Raw genomic sequence first — 23,435 nt, forward strand, 5'->3', positions numbered from 1 at the left:
TCCTGCAGACTCTCTTCAAGACAGTTTCAGTATAGCCGATTTCTTTTTTCAGCTTCCTGAATATGCTGTTTTACAGCTCTGAGTCTGCTCACTGAACTGGCTCATTCTTTTAGCAGAACAAACTGTTCCACATTGAGGCAGGAGCTGGCAGTGTTTTAACAAAAGATTCCCTCCACACACACACACTTCTGACAGCATTCTGCCAAAGACCCACTACATTTCCAGTGCCAAGATACAAAAGGTCAGGTGAGAGCAAGTCAAGTAACCCTAGTATGTGTTGCAGCCAGCAGAGGAAATGGGTGGGGGCAGCAGATGAAGACCCAAAAGTTTTCAGAACAGCTATTAAGAAAGAACAAGGAAAATATCATCTGTGTGCCTTAAGCACTTGTTGGTTTTGAAAGATCAGTGCGGGATTAAAAAATGGCAGTCTTCCAGGCCCACCTATCTTTTGGGGGTGAGGGATGCAACTCTCTAGAAGGGAGAATTGTATGCAATTAAAGGTGTTATGTAAAAGGTAGTTCTGTCCTCTGTTAACCATCACTACTGTCATCTCCCACCTGGAATGTAATGAGTCCAGGCAATGGGCTCTTCTTTGTCATCTGCAGCAGCAATGAAGTCAAATGTATCATCTTACAAGAAACAAACCTCAACTTTCAACATGTGCAACAAGTACATTTATGAAAACTCTCCTCCCCCTGGCCCCAAGACAGGAATGGATACTTAGGGCCAGGCTGTTTTACTCTGAACATGATGAAAGTCAGGACAGCTGAAAGAGTTGCTTGACAATTTTTAACCATCAGCTTATGGGGTTTTAAAGATGACAACACAGTGAATGAAATACCCTGCCTATTGTTTACTTCGTTATTGCTTTTTCTCCCTAAACTCCCCCTTAAGCTGGGAGAAAGGGAAAGGAAGGTGGGGAAGGAAACAGTCCTGAATGATATTGTGCAGCTCTAATACTAAGCCAAGTCCGTTAAGCCTCTCTAAACTGGTGTAGAGCTGCAATAATTACAGGCAGGCAAAAGATTGTGTGTGTACATGCTTACAAAATCAGACATATGGCAAGGAGAGGTGCTGAATGGCCTGCAGTAAGAATGAGGAAACCTCCTTCAGCTCGGTTGAATCCCATGCGTAAGGAACCTTAGGATATGGAGATTCTAGGATTGTGTGGATCGAGTGTGAACTCACTGATCTAGAGCTGAGGTTCTAAAACTTTTTGGTCTCCGGAGCCCTTTACACCCCTAAACGAAGTCTCAGGGAGATCCATCAGCACATGTGTGGAGTCTCAGGGAGCCCTAGAACACCAAAGCATTTGTGGAGAGGAACAGTGCTGAGCAGATAGCGGTCACTTATGGTGTGCTAATGGAGCCCCTGAAGGGGTCTCAGGGAGACCTAGGAGCACACTCTGAAAAACACTGCTCTAGAGAATTATATTTTCATGACACCTGGCACCCAAAAAGCTATAATGTGAAGACTGCTCGATAGGCACTAATCAGGTTATAATCTGAGTGCTCGGAAAGAACTTCTAACACTCAGTTTTCACTCAAACATTATAGACAGGACAAATTTATATTCCAACCTGGAAGTAAGAATTTCAGCAACATCAGACTAGTGATGTTGCAGAAATACAAAAGCAGTATCTTGCATACTTACCTGGCACACAGAGGAATCCTCTCCTGTCATTCAAGCCAGGGCACTCCTTCCTACTTACAAAAGTGGCAAAATAAACCTTTCAAAGCAAGCAATCTTTGCCGGTTGATCACCTGTAGTAGAAACATCATTGCCTCAGTTTAAATTTGACCGCCCCACCCTGTGCAAAGCTACAAATCTAGCAGTAAAGAGGTGCTGTTTGAGATCACTAAGCATCACTTGCAGCTTAAGGAAGGTCCTCCACTGCCAGGGAAGATCAGAGAGGCAAACACAGGCAGACAATAAATATCAAATGGGAGCATGGCAGAACAAACAACTGGCTGACAGCCAAACTTCAAATCTTAAAATGTAACAGTTCTGTCTGTCACTTTTGATCTGTTAGAGGCCGCTTAAGAGACTGTTATGTTTAAAAATAAATTTGCTAGCCTCTGTGATGCAGCAGAAATCTCTGCCTGTGAAGCAAGGCCTTCACTTCTCTAACCAAAGCCGTCCAGCCTCCTGACCCCATCATCACTCCCCAAACTACCTTTGTAAGCTACTTCTGATGGTACTCGCATGTCTGTCTTGGTTTTTACAGTCCACTTTGAGAACAATTCTGTGGGGGTGTTGCACACTGCAGATGGAAACAGGAGAGCCAAATCTGGCTTGCCACTGAGCACATGTGCTGCAGATAGGGCTGACAACCTTAAGACAGCTGGTCCAGAGAGAGCTGACCTGCCCAGTAATTTGAGCAAAGTTGATCTAGGTATAAACAAGGTCTATGGATGGCCGGGAAAGGTAACTGAACTCCATCCCTACAACCTGAGGCATCTCCAACAGCTATGAACAATAATGTATGAAACAGGAAAAAAGTAGCTGCAGCATGGAACCAATCCCAGAACCAGGGCAGAGCCAATAGTTCTGTTGGGTCATTAGCACTATAGACCAATGAATGAACACCAACAGATTTTCTAGAGAATAAAAACAAATGGTTCCTTGCCTTTATTACTCATGAAAAGGTGTTTGGCTGCAGCTGCCCAATTCACAGAATGCAGGAAACATCAAACAGCTGCTAAGCATGCATGCCTGTTTTTAATGGTTCTATTTATTTATTTATCACATTTTTATATCACCTTTCCTCCAAGGTGCTCAAGGTTCCTCCCTTCCTTTTGCCCTCACAACAACCCTGTGAGGTAGGTAAGGATGAGAGACAGTGACCGGCCCAAAGTTACCCTGAAAGCTTCATGGCAGGTTAGCCATCTCAAGATCCATGTCCAACTCTTGAACCATTACACCATTCTGGCTCATACTTACATCCTGGTTCTACTTACAGTCGAACCCCCCCCCCCCCATCAATGCGTAAAACTAAAATTGTGTATACAGCAGTTCCTGGAACCCCTGTGGATAAAGAAACCCATGGATTATCAGAGGTTCAGAGCTGGCCTGGTCAGGGCTCAACAGATACTGGTCAGGGTTCAACAGTGCTGATTGGGCATAGATGATTGGATACCACCTGTACTGGAAATGCCTTGAAAATCCCTTCTATCTGGGAAATACATACTGTCTCTTAAAAAATTATGAGACACAGATGGGAACTGAGGGAACCCAGTTTCAGAGATGTATTTAGTGAGTAGAACGGCAAGAAGAATCACCTGAACTATTTAAACTTGTTGTTCTTCTCTAGGTTGTTTGCTTTGGGTTTGCCAACTGCATAAAGCTGAATTCACACAAGTCAAATGCTCCTAAGACAAGTGCCAACTGTACATACTTTTCATACCTAGCTACAAACAGAGCGAATTGTCACAAAGTCAGAAACACACTCCTTCCACAACAGGGTAGAGCAGTGTTTCTCAAACTGTGGGTTGGGGCCCACTAGGTGGGTCGTGAGCCAATTTCAGGTGGGTTCCCATTATTTTCAATGTTATTTTTAATATGTTAGACTTGATGCTACCATGGTATGTGACTACATTTGGGGAAATGTTACAGACTTGTACTTTTAACAAGCTACTAAGTATATTATTTTAACAATGTTAGTAAATGGGACTTACTCCTGGGTAAGTGTGAGAAAAATTGCAGCCTAGGACTGTTAAAAATTTTCTTGCTTGATGATGTCACTTTCGGTCATGACATCACTTCTGGTGGGTCCTGACATATAAAAAGTGGATCCCTGTGCTAAATGTGTGAGAACCACTGGGGTAGAGAAATTAGTCTTGCCTTGGCATCCCCAAAGCTGCTATTAGCCTTTTAGGAAAGCAGCGCTGGTCCTTTAAAGGTTGTCAAATGATCCATTCATTAGCCATAAATATAGGATGGGAGAGGGGAAGAAGTTGTGGGTCAGCAACATAGGCTATATTGGAAAGTTATTGTGACACAGAAGGCCACAACACAGGGAAATTCAGAAAGAGGGACATACAAGTATGAAAAACATGACTCTTCCTTTGGAAAATTCTCAATACGGGGTTGGAGCTGGCAAATGGCTCCTCAGAAGGGTATCAGCTGCCCCCAGTGGGAAAATCTCATTCCACCTGCCACTTTATATCAAGGGCAGTAGCAATGTGGGTGATAATGATAAAGCAGTGCACAGCTTTTAATCAGCATTTATGCCTGTTCAGATTTTAAAACAAGGTTAATTATACAGGAGGGGAAGGGGAAATCAGGTAGGGTTATGCATGCAGGGCTAGCTGAAGCTATTAGGCTAGCAGTGCCCGAGGCCTACAATGGTGCCATATCCCCTGTCGGTGCCGCCGCCACCAGCCCAACCCACACACCCTTTACAGGGGACACTGGGACCAGCATGCACCACATTTCCCACTTTGATTCAAGAGGAAGGAGTTAGGTAAGTGGTGAGGATCGCTGCAGGGAGCACAGCAATCTGCCTCCGTCATTTTCCCCGCATTGCTCCTTCCTCCATCAGGCTCAAAAGAGCCATTGGAGAAAGGTGATTGAGACAGATCACTGTGCTCCAAGAATCAGAATGCTGTAATTTCATTTCTTTTTCTGTGCAGCCTCTATAAACGAAAGAGGAAGTGCAGACCATGCTGGGAACAATTCCAGCGCACTCCGCATTTCCTCCGTCATTTAAAGAGTCTGCATAGAAGGCTGTTAACGAGGCCAGCTCCACCTGCGGCAGAGTTGGGGCGGTGACAGATTTCTGTTCACCACCACCCCACTCCATCATCAATGCAAATGGCATCATTCGGTTTGTGGACAGGCTGGCTCTGCATTTATGGCAATTCTACCTACTTTCCCTTCCCATTCAAGCAGGCGTGAAGGTGGCTGAAAAGTCCCCTGTCCTGTGCACATCAGGGCTGGGCCAGCAACAGCAGACAAGGCAACAGCAGCAGCATAGAACTTGACTGACTGAAATCAAGGAAGATTCCATTCTGGATGGAAAGGAGAAAGGAAGTTTGGTGGAGATGCCAGAATTATTCTAGTAAAATCCTTAAATTTCTTCTAATTATATATTAGAAGTATTACAACTATTTTTGAAAAAACACATCATGTGCATCACAACTGTTGACACACATCATTACACAATATGTTTACAGGATGAGCTTGTGAAGATATTACATAGGGAACCAAGGAGAGTCAACCAGAAAGCTATTAATACCAAGCCCAATGCATACCTGAAAAAACCTTTAATGTTCCTTTAATGTACTGTTTTCCATCTCTTCATCTTTCCTTTGAGGCATTGTAGGATCTGTTCTCCTAACAGCTGTAGTCCTGATTCAACCCTGGAAGAATTAGGAGAACACATGATTGCTGAGAAGTGTTCTACTACAGATTTGAAAGCCAGCACAAATTTTCTCAATCTTATTTCAAACAGAAATGAAGCACCACAACTTGCAACATGCCATCTAAAAACACACACATTACTCCTGTTTGAACTATTCAAGCAGCTCTTTTTGCCCTCTAACATTTGTGTACAGGACACTGAGGCAAACATTGGCCTGCTCACCCAAAAGAAGCACACAGTATATCCCACTTGCACCTTCTTCACTTTAGAATGAAGGAGCCTGAATATTTGATTGCTTCCCTGCTGATAAAGCAACCTATCAAGGAGAAGTGTTCTAACCCAAGGATGGAAGTCATTTTACGAGATGTGTCCTCCCCTCCTTCACCCCCTGCTCCCACCAAGAATAAACATGTCCCCCAGCTTTAATCATGACATACCCATTAGCCTTCTTCTTGTAACTATATATTATACATCAGTAGGACAAACGATAACATTCAGTGAGGAAAATATAGTAAATATATACTGGGAAATAGGGGATTTGAAACAGTTGTTTGTGTCGTCGTCCCCTGCCCCCAGAAGGCATTAGAAAGAAATCTTTACAGTTGAATACTAAGTTTTGGTGCTTAAAGCTAAATGTTAAATTTGTATTTTGGCAATGAGTGCCAAAGTTTTAAACGTTTTAAGAATATTGGTGCCATGAGCAGAGGTTAAAAGCTGTTTTCTGCTTGCGTGAAGTCAGTAAGAATTCAAAGTACAGGTGTCCCTCCAAAACCAGTTTGGTTTAAAAAGTGCAGGAAGGGCAGTTTAGTTTGAAATTCCCTCCCCAATGGTCAACTTGAAAGGAGGGGAGAGCTAAGCATCTCCAAAGTGTATATAAGAACAAGCACTTAAGTCATTCAGTGCAGGATATGGATCCATATATGAGAATCTCAATCTCCCTTTCTCAAAGAAAAGAAACCCCTTATTTTTTCACAAGCGACAAATCCCAAGTACCAACAAGAGTTCCTCCTTTTAATTCCCTACTTTAACTACAAGGTGAACAAGAATATAATCTTTGCCTTAGTGCAGCCATTTTCAACCACTGTGCTGTGGCACATTGGTGTGCCGCAAGTGGTCCACAGGTGTGCCACAGGAATTTGGGAGAAGATCATTTATGAGTAGGGTCAATGGGGATTGTAGGTCCCCACTGGCAGCATGGTGTGCCTTGTCAATTGTCAAAAACCTGATGATGTTCCTTGACAATTTTAGTGCCTTGTCAGTATGTAGTGATATGAAAAAGACTGAAAATCACTGCCTTCGTGGGTCAGTGAAAGCCCATTCTAGCCAAGCCAGTCAAACGGCTTTTGAGACTTAAAAAGCAGGACATGATGGAGATGGCTGTCCATACTTGCTGCCAGTGCCTGGCAATCAGATGGTGATGGCCACTGAGCTCCCCTTTCACTATGATGGCTAAAGACCATTGACAGACTTTTTGGATACTTGTTTCAGGGAATGCAGAGAGAGAAAAATGAAACACAAAATGCGTAAGGTTTAATGACTCAAATATCAAGCAGTAGCAACAGCACTCTAGATCATTTGTCTGCTAAAGGTTCTGAATACCATAATCAACTAGCCAGGAAGTTGTTTAGAGAAGCTATCACAACCACCACATTGATTCTGTTATACCCATGGCTATATATAAACCATCAGCTTTGCATTCTGCAGTATGCTACCTCTCCTCCTTCAAAGTGGCAGGTTAATTCTATCCACTGCAAGCCCCAACTGTTAAACCAACTTCTCCTTTTAAAAAAATGGGCTAAACTTAAAAAAGGAAAAAAAAAATCCCTGAAAGCAAAATGCACAAGCCACGTAACAGGAATGCAGAATTAGAAACTAAACAGAAATTGAGATAAATCCATGACATGCCCTGCTATAGTATGTTTAGAAACGTGGATCAATGCAGAGCTGCTTCCTAGGGAGTTAAAACTACCATTCCAAACATAGCGTCAATATAAAAGATTGCATCATTCCAGCTCAGAACACCAGGGGCAAAGGAGTTGTCCAAACTAAAAGGAGGAGAGAGAGGTGGCCACCAAATGAGTGCTGTGAAATTGCTGTTGGAAGGGTGCAAATAAAAAACATCTACGTTCCCATTTGCAAGGACATTTTTTGGAGGCTGTATGCCGCCACTGTTCTCTGACCTGCAGGGTAGAGAGAGGGTAGGGGAGAGAAAGAGACAAGACAGATCTCCTCTACCCAGGAAATCAGGCCAGTGCTCCCTGTCTTACCACACTCCGCTGGTAGTTTTGATGCCCACCAGTGCTGTACAGGCAGATTTAGGCCTGATCCCCTTAAAGCCACATGTAGTCGTTTATGACTAACTGGGACAGAATATGAATGGGGGTTTACTGTCTCTTTTGGTTTTTGCCCCAACCAGGCAACAACTACATGTTACATATAATACACTGATAAACAGGCTGGCTTAAGACTGACAGCTTCTCTACTTTAACAAAAATAAAGTAGCCATGGAAGGCCCAACCCAGACAGGGAATGCTACATGCAAAGGTGGCAGATTAACCCCTTCCTCACATGCTGTTTTCCACTTTCCAAAGTGACTATGTATGGTTGATTTCGTAAATATGTTGCCAACATTACACAACTTTTGATGACACGTTTTACTAGCATGTAGTTTGACCCTGAGTGCAGCTGGTACAAGAAAGCACTGGCCGAGTTGTCTCAACTGTTCCCTGTAAGGTGCGTGGTGCTTGGCAACAAAGAAGTCCGGTGAAGACACATTGCAACACTGTGCAGCTGTGGGTGGGGTTCACTCAGCAGTGTGGACCCCTTCTAGGGAATGCTGTTTGTCTCAGCAACAGGGACAGTTCACCCCCAGTACCTTCTATCTGTATCTATTACCAAAATGCTGTGAAAAGATTTCACTTCCTTTTGATGGAAAAATGGGAGAGGATTTCATAAGGGGCAAAAATAGTTGTGGAGAACACACACGGTCCCCGTTTTAGTTCAGCACTATGCCAAATCTTGTTTATGGATGCAACGTATACAATAGCGATTGATTGCAATTCTCTCAGTTATAACGGCATAATATGTAGCTACGGAAAGGTTATGGATCTGTAACTATGGATAAAGCCCAAATAATGCAACTGGTTTCTAAACCGATTTCCTATCTGCTGGAGGAAAAGGGTAGAAAAAACAGTGACTCATTTCCAAAGAAGCCAAGTGCACAGAATCGGGAAAGGCACGCAATAGTCCAGGATTTGAGCAATGGGGCACAAACAAGAGATTCTGGGAAGCACCAAGCCACAATAGAAAACTTGCACACATTATGCCAGTTTTGAAGAAGCAAAAAATATCTTCAAAACAGAAATAGGAAAGGTTTTGTCCATTCTAATCCAATCCTTCATCCCACAAACATACAGTGATGAAAAGAACAAGAACACAATCAGATTTACTATAAGTTCTTGGAATGAGTATACTCGACAGAAAATCCACAACACAATTTTGTTTATTCTAGGAATCAAAGGTCACTTAAATAATACATTGGAAAAAAGTTAGGGAACGAAGACAACTTTTGTCACTTAATTCCACAGAATTTGTATTTCATTAGCAGTTCAATTTGTGCTCAGTTCCATATCAATTTCTCTTGCAAAATCTTTGTTAACAAAACAAGGGTAAGAACCAGGGGAACTAAAGATAACAGATTCCTCATTATTGGAAACAAAACCGTAGCTCAGAAGGCCAAATGTTTGAGCTGGCAAATCTCCAATCTGATCTGAGCCATTAACTCACTAGGGCTGCAATCCTATGTACTCTCACCTAAGAGTAAGCCCCACAGTGAGACTTATTTCTAAGTAAATAGATACAGGATTGTTCTACAGGTGACCTTGGGTTAGTTACTATTTCTCTCAGTATCAGCCATATCCATATCTGGAATATAGATATAATACTCCTGACATACCTGGCAGGTTTGTTGCAAGCAATATTAAAGTGATATAGAAAGAACATAAAAATGATTTTTGTAGTTCTTATTTTATGGTCATATAAAATTTTATTTTAAAAGGCAGCATATAAAGGAATATAATTTCCAACGCGATCTACTAGCTATAAATAAAAAGTGTAATTAAATAGATTAAATAAAATATGATATCAGCTACTTGATAATCCTCTTCAATTTAGATGCACCACCTATAAAGAAATTTATAATGGTTTCTTCTGTGTTTTATAAACATACGACATATAAAATCCTCAGGGCTGATGGAACACCCACCTCACATTCACTCTGCTTAGCTCAGGGCAGACTCCTTTCCCCCTCTCTTCTCTTTGCTCAAAACAGAAAAACAAAAAATTGTAGCCAAGAATTTTGGAAAACCTAAGTCACCACATATTTGCCAATACTCAGACCATACTTAGAAGTTGCAGTGGCAAGCAAAATGGATGTGTGTGCTCTTGGGGAAAATTCCAAAAACCAATTGCTACGAGCAGGGAACTAAAGCAGGAAGTCACAACTCAACTGGTGTAAGAATCAGCCCCTGAACCACACCAGCTCCTCCCTTAGAGGCAATGAATGCCAGTCACTATGTACAAGAATAGTGTGTAAATGGCAGAGAGTTGGCAGTAGGGAACTGAATCATCCTCTACATTTGCATTAATACTTTTCATAATTAAAAATCTTCAGTGTTCTCAAATGTATACAGAAGATCATATGCAATATTCATACAACTTTTTAAAAAACTCAAATCCAGTGGTTTCAAGACGATGCAACTATTAAGCTTGTGAATGTATGAGTGTATTATACACAAATGATATGAGCACCAGGGCATAACCTGTGTGGCTTGCTTGCAAAAAGCTCAGAATGTTCCTGCAGCCAAGAAGAAGCTGGCTACACCATTGAAGGATAACAGGTAGAGATTGAAGGATTTTATACACATGGAACAACTCTGTAAAGACCCTTATTGGGTCTAGAAAGCCTGCCTATGGAAACCACCTTGAGTAATATCCGAAGAGCACTCTGAAGAGAAGGAAAGGCGGTATATAAATCCAGAAATAAATATAATTACAGATTTTTCATCTCCTGCAAGAATTGTTCATGTTCAGTGTGACTTAAGGGATGTTTGTAATTTTTAGATTATATATAAAATGGTAACCATTGTGCTTGATTGGCAGTGGTTTTATGCATTTTCTGACAGTCCAATTCTGAAGCTGGCTCTGAGCCTCTGCACTGGCTCCGAGTGTCGCGAATGTGCCATAAAGCATGTTCATGGCTCCCAACAAGGAATGAGTACCAGCACTGGGCCAGTGCCAGTTGGCGCTGAGCTCAGCACCATGAAGAGGATGCCATGCCATCACCAGAAATAAGCTAGACCATTGGGTGGAGGCACAGCTTTTTTGGGGGGAGGGCGGGGGAAGACAGAACTGGGCAGGGGAGGGATGGGAGAATTGGGTCCGCAAGGGAGTGGAGATGGCAGCAGCAACTGCTGCTGCATCCTGACCCCCCCCCCACAAGCCAGAAGGCCTGACAAAATCTTCTTGACCCTGTGCCCATTAACATGGGCTCAGAGACAAGAAGACCCATTGCTGCTGGCTGCCTGGAAGAAAGGGGTGAATGCTCCCTTCCCCGATGAGACCCTGGCAGTAGCCGTGGCTCCCACAGGATCCTGTGGTCACCATTTTGGCACTGCTGGAGCCCTGGGTGCCAATGGCTTCAGGATTGGGGCCCCATGTCCCTTAGCATCACTATAGATTTCCCAATGACAAGAGGAATGGTCAGAGGTGATAGTGTTGCATGCTGTGGTTCCAACTGAATGTGTCTGAAGGCACTTGTTACATCAACCTTGGCTTATGGGTCCACTGGTACCTGCATAGCAGATCACCTGAGAACCCTGTCATGAGTTCAATCAAAGGAAGGGAGATAGAAATGTAATAAATGTGTAAACTTGGGCTGAATCTCTGGTGAACGCAGGATATTTGGATTTAATCCAGTTACATCTTAATGTCTGATTTTGTTTAGTTCTGTATAGCTATAACACTATAACACTTCAAAATTTGAAAATGTTGAAGCCAAGATTCCATAAAACAGATAATCAATATTTTGATCTTGCTTTCTGTTTTTAAACAGGAACAGTTGCCAATAAATCAGAGTCTGAACTAGGCAATTCCCTAAGCAGCTAAGAGTTGACTACAGAATTGTAGCTGTAGAAAAAAGTTGCTGCCCTGTCTGAAGATGCTTAAGCAGGCTCAGCCTTGGATGGGACAGGGAGTCGCTGGGAGGAATGTGATATGTGTGGAAAATCTGGTAAGGCTGAATGCAGTCAGAGATGAGGATGCCTTTTCTCTCTCAAATGGGCTACATCTTGCCCCTGTTCTTCATTCTGTTTTATACTGGTAGCTCTCATTTATTTCTGGAAAAAAATGAAAGAAACCAGGCAGCTGTTTAACCCCTGTATTTTCACACATACACAACGTACATGCTTGCAGTAGGAGACTCCCAAGGTAATACTGATGTTTCCCTGAGCAGCCTTGACAAACAGAGTTACCCTTATAATAGATGGATTCACAGACTTGACAAATTCTTTGGATAATTATAAGAAGCAAGACAGTAATATTCTGTCATTGTGATTTTTACAAATGATGCTACAGTAAATGGTCAATCAAATCAATCTCAGAAACAGCATACCAAACTGGTAAGTGAAGGGTAGGTGGAGAGAGTGGTGCATAAGCAAATACGTTGCATAGATGTCTGAAAATGCCAAGGAAACGTTTTCCAGAATATACAGAATCCTTCACAGGCAGTCCCTCCCTGGCCAATTCAAGATTTTACCTGTGTCTTGACAGCTGACTCCACCACATTCCACACACTTCACATTCCTCTGAAAGCTTGGTCAGCGACTACTAGTCTCCCATCCAAGGCTGATCCTGCTTAGTGTCATCAGCCAGGGCAACAGCTCAGCTTCCAGATCACACCTCCTGCCCCAGATTGTTACACAGATCAATTATTGTAAAAACCCCATTTGAAAAAATGGGGTTTATGAGCAGCCTGCCAATTGTAAACCACCTGGTGTCTTGACAAAGGTGGTACAATATCCCCTAAACAACAAAATATTAAAGAAAAAAAGTGTGAGGATTCTGATGGCAGAAGTTGCTCAAGCGGGTACTGCATACATCAAAATATCAATGATACTAGAGCGTCCACATACCTGATCTTATAAGGTTGTGAAAAGTTTGAAAATAAGAACTGAATGATCTTATAAGGTTATGAAAAGATAGAAAATGATAAGAGCTGACGTTCATATGCACACAGACCTTTCCTCCAGAGAAGCCCAGCATTACCTCCATCCACAGCTTTGAGAAAAAAACAAAAAACAAAACAGCTGCCCAACTCCATGCAATATTGCACTGAAAGGAGGAAAAAGGAGGACTGATTTTTTGAATTCCGGTACTAGGAAAAGAAGGACTCTTACCACTTCTTCCGAAGTGAGTTTCAACAGCAAGCAGAATTACTCAAGCTCCTTTCTCCTTATTAGTCTTAACTTTGCCTGCTCTTTAAAACAAATGCTCTCCTGTACTGAAACTCTGCAGGAAGTTCACTGACATGACGATTCCTGTTTTTTCTGCTCAGACTTGGAGGCACTTTCATAATATCTAACCCACTCCCACATGCTGGGTTCCAATACCATTTGGTAACTATAACAGCAGAATGTGGTTTGTGATGTCACAGCAACCACTACGCAGGCACGTCATGTTTTCCAGACCCTCGCTCCACTCTCATAGGTCACTTATTCACAAGGCCCCTGAGACCACATTTCTACAGTAACTCACAGAAAAAGATACATGATATGCCAGAAAACCTGGACTGACAAAAATACTGTTTTATATTTGCATCTAATGTTCACAGGTTAAAAAAAAGGGTATACCGTATTGTGTTTTCTTGTTTGTTTTTAAAGGGGTAAAGATTTCAACACACTTTGGAAAGGATCCAGCACTCAAAGCCAAGACCTTGACCTACGAAATTACCAAGAATTTGCTAGGAAAAGTTTAATGCATAATGAAGAAGTAAGCCATGAAAAATGCTACGAGTCGGTTTTACTTTAAAAAGCCTGTATAAAAAGTTTGGCCGCATCATACCATGCCCTGAAATTCTTCTAGGCTGCTTATTGTTAATTCTTGTTACGCAACAGGGGCAATTAGAGCAGAACTAGAGGCCTGGTGCCAAAGTGCTGGCTGGTTACTTCAAATCAACATACGATTCCTCACCGCTCATTCTGTTCCACAATATTGCTTCTCCTCTTCCTATCATCCCTCTGAACCTCTTTTTCCCCCAAGCCCTAATGGTTGCCATCTAATCCACCCCTTCATCCCCATCTCCCTTCAGGCCTAGGCTTCTTCCACTCTTCTTTTCCCAACAAGCCCTCTTGCCTGTTCTGCCTGCTCCGCAGACTCTGAGCAGCTGAGCCAAAGACCATCAGGAGCACTGCCAATGATCTTCAGGCTTCAGCACCATCTACGTTACTGCATTAGAATACAAATTCTTCTAGCAGAGACGCCGATTCCCAAGTTTTTGCCTTTCCTTAGTAACAAGAAGGCTATGCCACATCAAAACTACTCCTCTTTGGAAAACATTTAAAATCATAATTTTCAATTATTTAAGGCTATACAATATTAGATTTCCATATTCCACGGTTGAGCTGAAAAAGGAAGCACCTTTCCACAAGACCTTTCACTCTTCACAAAATAGTCTGCGCCCTCCCTCCCCCATTTCAGCACATGAGCAAGGATAAAAATGTTCACCCTCTTTAAACAGGCAACCTGCTACAGGCAAATATCATACTGCGTGTGGATCGCTTACACTGTACATGCAAAAAGCAATTTTTCCAGATAAGGTGGTTAGGCTTTTGGCAGGAAGTTCACCTGCCCTGAACCAGTGTGAACCATAAAAAAAAAAAAATTCAGTACAGCACTAACATAGTCGGAATGTTCTCAAACCATTTCTGCATCTCGTACTTTCATCTGACTATTTGCCTGTTACAAATCTCCATATTTCATGCAATTCTGAGCCACCTCCCTAACTGTATGTTCACAATGGGAGAGTGGGCTCCAACTTGCATGTACTTTGAAGAAAACAGTCGCAATTGATACATGCATGAGCCCATCACAACCAAAACACACAAGTACACATGTACCTTTAACTCTGACAGTGAAATACAAGACAGCCAAGAGATCAATATGAAAATATCGTACAGCGTGTCAGGATAAACCTGGATCAACTTCAAGCAGTTGATTTGAGAAGGGAAGGGTCATAGCATGAGAACCAAATTCCATGTTACATGGTCCAAGGTTTTCTCTTTCCCTTTTTAAAATAGTTTGCAGGGGTGGTGTGCATGAAACTTATGAAAACCCCAGCAAGTGGGTAGGGAGACTTTATTACTTTGCCCCTGCTGCAGCTGCAATCACAATTGTGCTTCCCTTCCCCCCCATGCTATTTTAAACAAAAGTTTTCAATTGAGAAGTGAATGAAAACATTTTTCTCTTTAAAAAATAGTTATGGGGTAATAAAGCCCTGCTAACCTCAACTGCCACTTTGACCAGTTTCAAGTGCTGCATTGCAGACTATTTTTGAAAAAAAGGAGGAAAGATCCCCAGCAAGCACACACTATCATAATGTGATATTGAAAAGTCAGTGGTGCACAAGCTGTGGATGGAAAAGATTTCAGGTTCGATTCCTGGCAGTAAAACATGACCACTAAAAGGTTATATCTTAGTATTTCTGTTATGGGATGGAGTAGATGCCACCCCACCACTCTTGTTCCTTTTAGTTGCTAGTTTACATGTTTTATGCTGTTTGATTTTAAAAAGTACAGGTTAAGCCTACTTAGCCACAGATTTTTCTATCTGCAGATTTCGTTCAACACGACCTGCACCGAATCAGACATGGATCAACCAAAAGCAGCAATTTTCAACCTTTTTCATCTCATGGCACAATGACAAGGCCACTAAAATGGTCAAGGCACATCATCAAGATTTTTTACAATTGATAAGGCCACACCATGCTGCCAGTGGGGGGGGGGTCACATCCCCATTGGCCCTACTAATAAATGACCTTCCCCCAAATTCCAGTGGCACACCTGTGGACCACTTGCGGCACACTAGTGTGCCACGGCACAGTAATTGAAAATGGCTGACCTAAAGCCTCCGAAGACGACTGGAGCTGCATTCTGGTCGCCTCTGGAAGTTGATCTGAGGGTCAGAAGTAGCCACATGTGTACCCCCCCCCAGCCCTCAGAATGACTTCAAAGGCCTCTGGGAGGCCTTAGAAGGTCACTTCCAGTTTTACAGAAAAACCAGAAGCGACATTAAATGCTTTTGGAGGGCTGGGGAGACCATGCATGGCTTGCCTGGCCTTCAGATCACCTTATGGAGGCGACCAGAGTACAGCTCTGGTCGACTTTGGAGGGTTAAAGGTGCCGTGAACTACGGATTTTGTTATCCGCAGTTTTCAGTATTCATGGGGATTTGGGAATGGAACACCCACGGATAATACCTGTTTGCAATAACGGAGTAGGAGTTACTCTTTCTGGGACATAGTGCCCGACAAAAAAGTGGTGACTAGGAAGTCTAGCTATGGCATCCTTGAGCAAAATTGAGGAGTTTGATCCAGAAAAAGATGATTGGCAGCAATATACTGAAAGGTTGGGCCACTATTTTCAGGCACATGATATCATAGATCAGGACAAAGTAATTTTTCTTACGGTTTGTTGCAACAAAAACACTTTTAATGTTTGTTGCAACCTCAGAAGCCAGGAGACAAAAGTCTAATGGATCTACAAAAAGTCTTAACAGAAAACTATACTCCAAAGCCAAAACTCATTGTGGGACATTTTAAATTTAGTAATAGGATAAGAAGATAGAGACTATCTCAGAACATGCAACTGAGCTCAAAATGTTACCTGAGCACTATTCATTTAGTTATGTCTTAGAGCAGTGGTTCTCACACATTTAGCACCGGGACCCACTTTTTAGAATGAGAATCTGTTGGGACCCACCAGAAGTGATGTCATGATCAGAAGTGACATCTTCAAGCAGGAAATTTTTAACAATCCTAGGTGGCAATCCTACCCACACTTACCCAGGAGTAAGTCCCATTTACTATCATTGTTAAAAGAATATACATAGTAGCTTTTTCAAAGTACAGGTCTATAACTTTTCCCCAAATGCAGTTACATACCATGTGACCAAGTCTAATATATTAAAAATAAAATATTGAAATGAATGGTGACCCACCTGAAATTGGCTCACGACCCACCTAGTGGGTCCCAATCCACTGAGAAACACTGTTTTAGAGGATTATTGAGAGAGTGGTTTGTTTGTGGAATAAATGTGGAGAAAAATTATAGGCAGTTGTTGGCAGAAGGAAACCTGACCTGGGCAAAAACTGTATAACAGGCTATGGAAGCAGCAATGAGAAACTTAACGAATTTGCACTTAGAAAACAAGGCAACTCATATGAACTCTGCAAAGGCCACCACAAAAGTCTCAGGCCTTGGAAAGCTGCATTCACTGTAGAGCATTCAGCTGCAATTTTAAACATAAAAAATGTCCCAGTGCCATTGATACAAACAAAACTGGACATTGGGCTAAAAAAAAAAAATAATGTAGAGGAGGATATCAGTCAAAACTGCCAGGCCCTGAATGATCCCCACCAAGCCAAAGGGGGAGAAAGGGGGAAGAAATGGGAAGCTGGTTACATAGGGAAAGAAGAGATTGTCTACACTGTGTACTCTGTACTACAAGAAAGTGTGGAGCCCTACAAAGTAACTGAAAAGTAATCAGTCTGTTCGCACGGACAGGACTTCAGTTACGGAGATAAATGAAGAGACTTAACAGAGTAAAGGAGGCCTGAAGTTGCTGGTAAGGACAAAAATGAAGCTGCAGACTTATAGTGGGGAACGTCAGTGTGCATCCCTGTAAAATCCAAAAGACACCAGAGGACCTTAAAGGAACTAGCATTAAAAGGAAAATGGCTAAACCTGTTTGGTAGAACTTGGTTGAAAGAATTTAGACTGAATTGGGATGAAATCTATAATACGTAGCTTAAAAAAGGCCACCAACATGGGAAGTTCTGGATGCCCATCATGTAATGTTTAAAGAAGGGCTAGGGACTCTGAAGAGGATTAAAGTCAGATTTTATATTTAAAAAATGGAGCCAGCCACAGTATTTCAAGGCCTGACCAGTCCCATATGCCCTCAGGGAGATGACTGACCTGAACTGGATAGACTGGTGAAAAAGGCATAATCTCCCCAGTGAAATTTTCAGAATAGGCAATCTCAGTAGTGCCAGTGGCTAAACCAGACCAGACCATCCACAGTTGTAGGGATTATCAAGTCACAATTAATCAGTTCTCCAAGATAGACAACTACCTCATTCCACATACAAAAGATTTGCTAGCAGGGAGGTCAGCATGTTAACAAACTGGGTATTTCCCAGACCTGTCAGCAGATGGAATTGGGGGAGGCCTGAAAGAGATTAACCACAATAAATACTCACAAGGGCTTGGACCAATACAAGAGATTGCTTTATGGCGTTTCTTCAGAACGTGTGGTATTTCAGAGAGCCATGGAAAACCTAATGAAGGAAATTCCTCAAACAGTGATAAGATGATATTCTCAAAGACTGATGATATTCTCAAAACTGACAAAAGTGATCAGGGATACCTCTCATCACTGGAGAAGGAACTTCTAAGATAGGAAAAAACAAACATTTAAAATAGAAGAATTTTTTTTCCACCTGAGGCCAGAAGCACAGTACTTGGGTTACAAGACTTACAAAAACAGAATCCATCCTGTTCTGGCAGGAGGTCTCGTCTAGAGGGTAGAGCCTCCATTTGCCTGAAGATAACATCCACAAGGTTGCCAGTTCGAGGCCACCAGCACTGTGCGACCTTGAAGCAGCTGACAAGCTGAAGCCAAGCTATTCCATCTGCTCTGAGCGTGGGAGGATGGAGGCCAGAATGTGAAACCACATCAGAGAGAAACACCTGAATGTTGTGGTTCTTGAAAGAAAAAACCTTCTTTCATTTGTAAAAATCCCTACAGGGATTTAAATAAGCCTGCCTATGTAAACTGCCTTGAATAAAGTCTTGAATAAAGACCAGGAAAGGCGGTATATAAATACCTGTATTATTTATCATCATCATCATCATCATCCTGTGAAACAGAGTCACAGTGGTGACTGAAAAAGCACCTGCTCCACAAAACACAGAGCTCCACCAACTCCTCCCAAATCTTTCAGCCCTCTTAGATCCCTTACATACATCATCATCCCTTGAGGAAAGAGATAACATGGCAATGGGAAAAGAAACAAGAATAATCACTCCAAGATTCTAAGTAGTACTAAGATCCTCAGAGCTCTTGGTCTACTTTGATTAAAAAAAAAAAAAGAAAGAATACATACTATCTTATGATGCTTTATCTATGGAGTAGGGGCTGTTCTGTCTCATAAAATGGGAAATAAGGAAGAATGCCACATTGGATGCGCCTCCAGGGAACTAAATAAAGCTGAATAGGATTACTTTCAACTGGAAAAAGAAAGCCTAGCCAACATATTTGGCATTAAAAAATTCCACCATTTACCTTAATGGGAAACCTTTCACCACTGTAACAGGCCACTGGTTGAGTTCTTTAATGAAAATAAAACAGTGCAAATCAAGGCAGCAGCACAACTACAGTGTTGGGCACTGACTTTAGCTGCATACGAATACAAGATCTACAAAGCAGGGCAATGCAGATGCCCTAAGCCAGTGGTCTCCAGACCTTTTAAACTGGCAGCTCCCTTGACCTACTGGGCCATTGGCCATGGTGCCCCATTAAGGCTACAATCCTATCCATTGTGTAGGGTGGTGGGTTTTTCGCAAGGATTCCATGGCTCCTCTGGCTGGTTTCTGTGGCTCCCAGGGAGCGCCAGCTCACATTTTGGGAACCACTGCCCTAAGCAGTCTACCACTACTTGAATCATCTCCAGCTGAGGTGAACCCTGAAGAAGCTGCGTAGTTGATGAACAACTAAACTCAGACATCAGTGAAGGCTGCCCAAATAAGAACATGGGCTAGATAGGACCTATCCTGTCCTGGGTAATGCAGTACACATTATGGGGCTGACTGAAAAGCAGTCCAGAAGAAGAACTCAATCAATTTTGGAGCAGACGTGCAGAACTGAGCATAGAGGGTGGCTGCTTACTATGAGATACCAAAGTTATTGTCTAAGAATTTCACACATGAAGATTTTAGTTTGTCCTTATATGGCCATACTTCAAAACTTGGAACAAGTAGTCAAGAAACATCTCCCGTATCAGGCACATCCACAGTCAGTGGCCAGGACAACCATGATTTTGTTTGCATCTAGAACTTGCACCTGTTGAGCTCCATGTTCATTGGATTTGAACCATTCCGGTAGCCTTGCACTGCCCTTTGCCTGACCTTCCGCACAAGCCCAGGCATGTTGCTTACTCATGAGTAAACATGAACATGTGGCTTAGTTTCACTTTCCATTGGGCTCAATACATTCCTCAGCTTGGAGGGAGGGACTTCCTTCTTGGGTGTTTTTGGGGGGCTGTGTTCATCAGATCAGGGCCATTCTGGTGGTGTTGGATTCCTCTCAGCCTGCCCTTCGCAATGGACCAAGGCATGTTTGCCTACTCGCAAATAAATATGTGATGTTTATGTGACGTTTCACTTTCCATATGGCTCAATGGATTTTTCTTTTCTGTTATTTTGTCAATTGCAGATTGGTGACCCACCAATAATCAGGTCACGACCCACAGTTTAAGAAACCCTGCTTGCAGTCATCTATCAGTTTAGTTAGCAAGGGGGTCACAGATGGAAATGTTTATATCCCCTACACCAGAAGAGATCCTTGTTTCTGCATTATCCAACAAGAAAAGATCTCCTAGTTATCTGAAAGATTACATTCAAGTTGTAAACTAAAAGGGGAGCGATGTAATAACATGACCAACAATCAGTTAAACTTTAGATATTCTGTTATGGGATGGAGCTTGACTCCATCCTTAGACTTTTCTTTCTTGTTCCTTTTAGTTGCTAGCATAAGTGTGTAAATAGAAATCCTTGCTTGATTGCAATTAACAGCAAGTACTGCAAGCTGTTTCTTCTGGAACACAGGGCCCTATGCAAAACTTGTACCTCCAGTTTTGTTTTGTTCTTCGAAGAAGGGACCAGCTAGCACATGATGAGAAAGACCTCTGCCTCAGAGTCACTGCCAAAGTAGACAGGAGTAGTTTAGATGGATCTAATAGTTTGACTCAGCACACAGCTGCTTTATATGCTCACATGTTCTTTTTAAATTTACAGGTGGGGCCTTGGCATCTGTGAGGGATCCACTCTCAGACCCCCCCACGGATACTGAAAACTGCGGATACCAAAATCTGTTTTGGTTCCTTTAAATTCTCCAAATGCAACTGGAGCTGTGCTCTGGTCACCTCCGGAGGGCTTTCTGAAGCCCACAGAGTTCAAATACAGACACCAGTGGCCTCTGCAGGCTTCAGAATGGCCTAAAAGGCTAAAAAAAACACTTCATAATGTCTTATAAGACATTGGGAGGCCAGGCAAAGTCCTAACAGGCCTTTTTTTAGACTTTTAGGTCATTCTGAAGCTCATGGAGATCACAGGTGGACACACCAATCGGAGCACAGCTCCGATTGCCTTCAGAGGATTCAGGTGGGGCCAGGTCTGGATGTGTGGATATAAAATCCACAGATGAACAGGCTCCACCTATAACTGCATATCTCTTTGAATTTAGTTAAATCTCTCTTTTAACATTACAATTTAGGGTTTAACGCAACACCTTTGGCACACACCTATACGTGAATACTCATGTAGCGAGCAACTACATACCCAACAGTATGAGATAATGAGATCTCAGAGTAGGCTTTTAAGGCTAGTAGAAGTGATATCCATTGCATATTTCAACTTCAACTCAAATTGCCTTGTAATTCAGTTTTTTGGTCATACTGCATCATGAACGCATAATGGTAATCATTGATATCTCATGCCTACTGAATCTCATGCAGTGCAATGCCATTACTCCAGTCAGCACCAGTTTCTGCTACAACACAAAGTCACATTTATACACTACAGTTCTAGACTAACAATTGAAAGTGGCAGGAAAATTATTTTGCATGTTCAAAGGGGGAAGAGAGATTGTGCAATGCTACAGTTCAGCAAATACCAAGTCTCTTGTCACCACAGAAAACTAGAGAGAATATTTTAAGAGAGTATTATTTCTCCAACAATCATAGCCAGAGAAGACATTTCAATTTCTCTTTGGTTGGTGACTGGATATACATAGATCCTGTATATGGAGCAGACGTTTACCTATGGGATTCTATTCTTATGTAAGGCTATTCTTATGTAAGGCTATGTAATGGGTTTTGGCTTACTTAGGTGGTCATTAGATGAAAAATAAAGTCACAATTGAAGCAGACCGCTCAGCCTGCAAGATGTGTGAAAAGACATTTTGGGATTGTGCTGCCTTTGCTGGCAAGATTTTTGTCTTATTTACCCATTTACTCAGTTCAAAGAAAAGAAGTTCAAGTAACAATTTTACTTACAGAAAACAAACTATAAATGTAATTTAATCCAAATAAAAAGTACCACAATTCAAGCATAGGAACTAGCAATTAAAGGTGCACAAACAAAAGTGTCTTAACCACCTTACAGAATGTCAAAAGGGCCAGACTGAAATGAACAGTCTACAGATGGACATTTGAGAAGCTTCTGCTTCTTGTGGAGGTCCATCTGGTGTTTATGACAGAACTTGAAGCAGGGTCTTCTCAGTTTATCTTAAGCTATAAGGAAGCTCAGGCGACAATAGTCTCTCCATGAGATACCCAAGGCCCAGACCTTTAAGGTCAAAGGGTCAAAGCCAGCACTTTGAAAAGATGCTAGAATAAAATGGCCAATTCAAGTGGTAGGTCTGCCTAACCAGCTGCAACTACCACTGAGAATGCTACACACAAGGCACAAACCTAACCAGGTCTACTCAGAAGTCCTATTTTGTTCAATGGGGATTACTCTCAGGAAAGTGTGGTTTGGACTGCAGCCTTAGTGTAGCAGGGCCAAAACAGGAAGGGCCAAAAAAAAATTAGAAGTTTGATATTCTAACTTTACACTCATACTGTAAAGACATATAGGTCGGATCATCTTATCTGTGGTTTCGAGACCAATGGATTTGACTTGGCAATCTGTGCCTCAAGGGCCTCACTGAAACTTCCTGATGCAACCAGAAGTGCCTTCCAGTTGCATCCAGGGGTTAAGTGAGCCCTTCCCTTCTCAGATCTCAATATCCACAGGTATGTTATCCACAAGGGGTTCAGGAACGGATCTCCCACTGATACCAAGAGCCAACCTGTATTAAAGAGCTCAGATCAGAAGAAAACTATCACAACAAAAATTCTGGGCTGATTTCTCCATCCTTGACAGCGCTGTTTTTGAAAACACAGATAGCTATTTTCCCCTCCTGCCACAGGCAAGTTGTAATCAAGTTTTCCCCAGGCAGCCTGCCCAATGAAAGGGAGGAGAAAACACAAGGGGTATTAGTGAGGAGAATCAGCAGCCAAACATGTGGGAAAGAAACCCTCACTCCAGCTCTCTGAACCCCGCCCCCCACAAATGCCCCATTTTTGTGCTCTCAGCAGACTGGTTTGGAATATGTATTTGTTGAGATAACATGTAGTTCCACTCTTATAGGTTACTAAAAGGAGGTCAAGTGAACAATTAAGTCAAGGAAAGGTCAATTCACAAACTGAAATTCACAAATACAATACAAAAGCACACCACTTTCTTCCTGCCTCAGAATTTTCATTTACTTGGTTCTAGACAATGAAAAATTCAGTCTGCCAAAACTTTTTCCTGTACGTACATATGAACCTGCATGACATAAATCAAATTTGTGTTTGGTTCCAAGTAACTACTTTTTGTAAAAAGGGCATCATTTATTACGTATCTGCATAAATATGTATGTGTGGGATGGGGAGCTTCCTGAGAAAGAGTGAGTCTACCATTAGGCTTTG

The 23,435-nt window shown here is 42.2% G+C and overlaps 1 protein-coding gene across 1 annotated transcript in view; it reads right to left on the minus strand.

Moving 5' to 3' along the window:
• The window catches only part of ZHX3 (zinc fingers and homeoboxes 3), a 60,902-nt gene that overhangs the window by 24,010 nt on the left and 13,457 nt on the right, over positions 1 to 23,435 (minus strand). The window contains exon 2 of the mRNA XM_066624049.1: positions 5,256 to 5,363. The gene's annotated coding sequence lies outside the window, so the exon portion shown is untranslated. The remainder of the gene's footprint in view (positions 1 to 5,255; positions 5,364 to 23,435) is intronic.

This window comes from Tiliqua scincoides, chromosome 4 (genome assembly GCF_035046505.1).
Source record: "Tiliqua scincoides isolate rTilSci1 chromosome 4, rTilSci1.hap2, whole genome shotgun sequence".
In the NCBI taxonomy this organism is placed as follows: Eukaryota; Metazoa; Chordata; class Lepidosauria; order Squamata; family Scincidae; genus Tiliqua; species Tiliqua scincoides.